This window comes from Haliaeetus leucocephalus, unplaced genomic scaffold, assembly GCF_000737465.1.
Source record: "Haliaeetus leucocephalus isolate CR32 unplaced genomic scaffold, Haliaeetus_leucocephalus-4.0 Scaffold566, whole genome shotgun sequence".
In the NCBI taxonomy this organism is placed as follows: Eukaryota; Metazoa; Chordata; class Aves; order Accipitriformes; family Accipitridae; genus Haliaeetus; species Haliaeetus leucocephalus.
In genome coordinates, this window is record NW_010973002.1 from 1,022,381 (window position 1) to 1,025,914 (window position 3,534).

Here is a 3,534-nt window from a genome sequence, read left to right on the forward strand (position 1 = left end):
CGGCCGGGCGCCGGCAGGTGGCGCTGTGAGCCCGCGAAAGAGCGCGCGCCCGCCCGCCATCAAGCGCTCGGCCGCCTCCCCGAAAGCTCCTAAAATGTCGACTTTATGGGAGCAGAAGTGGGGCCGGGACCGCTGGTTTTAACAAAGGCCGATAGGTCCGAGGCGGGTTTTTGCCCCCTTGTCCCGGGGGCACGGTGAGGGGTGCCCCGCTGCCAGCGGGCGCCGTTAGGGTGGCGTTTACCGCCTGGCCGCGCTCGGTGCTCCCGCGGCAAAAGTAGAGCTCGCTCTTCACCGACGACGTACCCTGCATTTATTATTCTCAAAACACCGAGTCGGTTCCTAGCAGCTCATAGAGACGGATGGGGCCCGGGCACTGAGCTGCCCGCCCCTCTTTCCCTTGCCCCAAAACTTCGCCCTTCCCTGGCGAGGCTCTGAGCTTGCGAGCGGGCTGTCCTCATCTCCCGAAGGGCTGGTGAGAAATGAAATGTTTGGAGGACAGGGGGGGATTGCAGGCTCCGGACAGGATGGAAGAGGCTCTCCCCGGATCGGCCCGGCAGGAGAGCCCCCGAAGAGCTTCACCCGAAGAGCGGGGGGCGAAGCGGGGGGGTTTCCAGTGCCCTTCTCCACCCCGCGTAGCTGGACACGCAGCCGGGCGGGGGAACGGCAGCGCCGCAAATCTCTCGTTTGAAAATTATTTACCGGCGAGTGAAATTCCTCAACAGCTGTCTTTGGTACAAATAAAAAGCCCTGCTCGCGTCCCCAGCAATTTCGGCTCTGTGGGACCCGTTGTAATTATATGATACAGATGCGAGCAGGCTGATGCTCTGCAAACTTGACGTGTCTCTCAAAGTCATTCTTAACTTCTCCTCGCCTTCTATTTTGATTTCCTCGAGTCGTTTGCGTATTTTTTTTCGTTTTGCTTTTGTTGGCTTTCGCGTCTCGAGAATGAGGCTGAGAGGGGAATTGTGGAGTGTTTTCAGATGGCACTTGCCAAAAGAGAGGGGGGAAAAGTAATTGGAAGGAAATAAAGGCAGGAGGAAAGGAAGCATAAAATGTGGGCTGAAGTACGAACGGTGTATTTTTCAAGATTAAGCCAGACAAGTAAACAAATCGCTGCATAGTACTCCGTAACAGAACTACTTTCTCGGCGTTTTATTTACATTTCCTTAAATCAAAGCCAATCTCTCTCTATCGAAATTCAGCATCGGGAAGGAATGTCAGCGCTGAGCTGTTTTTTCCACGCACTGTTTCAAAGATCCAGTTCTTTCTAGGGATAAAGAGTAACAGCCACTCCCCGCTTTCTAACAAGAGCCTTCCTATCAAATGTTTGTCTATAATGGCATTGCTAAACTTATGATGATTAATTATTTTTTTTCCTTGGGCAGTAAAATTATATTGAAATTAAAAAGTGTTTATGCGTCGTCATCCTAAGTAATAACTTGGCACAGTACGCTCCATTATAATCGTGGATAAATTACGGCGCGAACAGTTTCCAAAACAAGAAAATCTTCTCTAGTATGAACCACATCAAGATACTGCTTAATACACGAGCCATAATCATGTAGTGCTCCCAGGTCGCTTATAACTTATGAGCGCCGTTTTATCACTACCTTTTACTTCCCGGAAAAGCTCAGAAGGCAAAGAGAGGTAGTCCAGCGCTCACACGAAAAAAATAAATGCAGTGCATCCCGCCTAGAGGATTATTTTTAAAGCGTGTGAGAATATTGCGGTGACCAAAACCTTGCAATCTGCCCCCGTTCGCCGGTTCCTCAACTGGAAAAAAATACATTCAAATGAAAAGTGCATTATCAGGCACGGGGATGCAGCCCGGTTTTGTGTGCGACAGAACGAGAGATTTCAGAGGCTGTTTCAGAGGCAGCGTTATGCCTAACGCGCAGAGGATGGGGGAAATAAATAAGGTGGCCGGGACCCATGTCTGGGGGTCCTTTTAAGATTAATTCAGTGAAGACTTTTTGAGAAATCTTAAGGGTTGGCAGGGAAAAAAGCTGAAAGCAAAATATAAAATAATAATAAAAAAAGGTGGCGGCAGTAAACACACACACGCAAAGGAAAATACATAAACGTGCATATTGTACAGAATGAGAGAGCTCGAAATACAACCACCCAGCTAATCTATTCGGTCCTACGCTATCCATATTTAAGTCTAGACATTGGTTATATTTGCTGTTTCTTTCTTCTTGCATCTTGGTATGTTGTCACCAGAGGAGCAATTTATTGGTCTAATGTCATCTACTTCAGCCTCTTTGATCTTCTTGGTCGTCGTCTTGTTTGCATCGCATTCGTTTAACTTCTTGGGCCTTTATTCCTTTCCAGCAGCCTCTTCTGCCGGCGTGTTCCCACATCGCGATTGCGACCGCAGGGATATTGTCTAATATTGGCGAATTGGAAGAAATAACCGAAGGGGGCTCTTTCGCCAGCTTCTCCCTTACGCCTGCGAGTAACAACTGCATTTTCGCTTACTTAACGCTTGGCAAATATCTACATACAGCGGCCACATTTGCGTGCTCTGAAGCACCAATATCTCAGGGATCTGGCTTTAGAGAATTTACTTGCTTCTGTCAGTAACCTATATTCATGGGGCTGCAATAACCGCGCATAAAGAGTCCCAAAGGGTGCGCGCGCGCGCGTGAGTGTGTGTGTGAGTGTGTGTGAGTGTTTGTGTGTGTTGGAGGTGTGCGGGGCGGGGGGGGAGAGGGTGTCCCACGTTTACAAAACGTAAAGTTTAGGGTCCGTGCGAAATATCGCCAAGAACAATTTTAACTGGTGAGAAAGTCTTTGTACACGGGGCACCAAACTATAATTGAAAGGAGAATTTCCGGGGCAATTCCATTGTGCTCCTTCCAGTTTATGATGTGCAATACAGGCAGGCAGTAAAAGCTGTCTTTACCAGGACTCCCCGTCTGAGGGAAGGAAACTCATTTTACGATCCGTTTAAAGGAAGGGCACGGTGCAGCATCCTCAATGGAGAGCCATTCGCATTGTTGGGGAGCCCAGTGTTTAGAAAAGCAGCAACGCTCCCCGTCATCCGAGCGTACCGCTGCCGCCTCACGCTTAGGACGGTAAGGTAGGTAGGACGGAAAGGTGAAAGGGGCATCAAACGGGCGGCTGAGATTTGAAGCCATTTGCAGGCGATTTCTTCAAGTCGGAGGGGGTGGGTTTATTTTGTTGGGGTTTTTTTTTTCTTTCGGAGGCGCTCAGAAAGTTGGGTCCTCGCTTTTTTTTCCCTCATTTTTGGTGCTCCCCCCCCCACCAGGGAGAGTGACTGTGGGGTTTTTTCCTGGGGGGGGACGGGGGACACGACGGACGGACACCGGCGCGTCTCACTCCGGGGGGCGCTTCATTTTCAAGGCTCGGGCAGCCCTGCAGTGCCGGCGGGGACCGGGCGTGGCGGGGCCCGGCGGCCGGGCTTTACCCCCCTGCCCCCCCGCGCTTATTTTCCTTGCGGAAAAGCAACGCGAGGGTGACCGGCAGCCTCCTTTAAAGTTCATTTTTTATTTTCCTTCATTTTTCGCA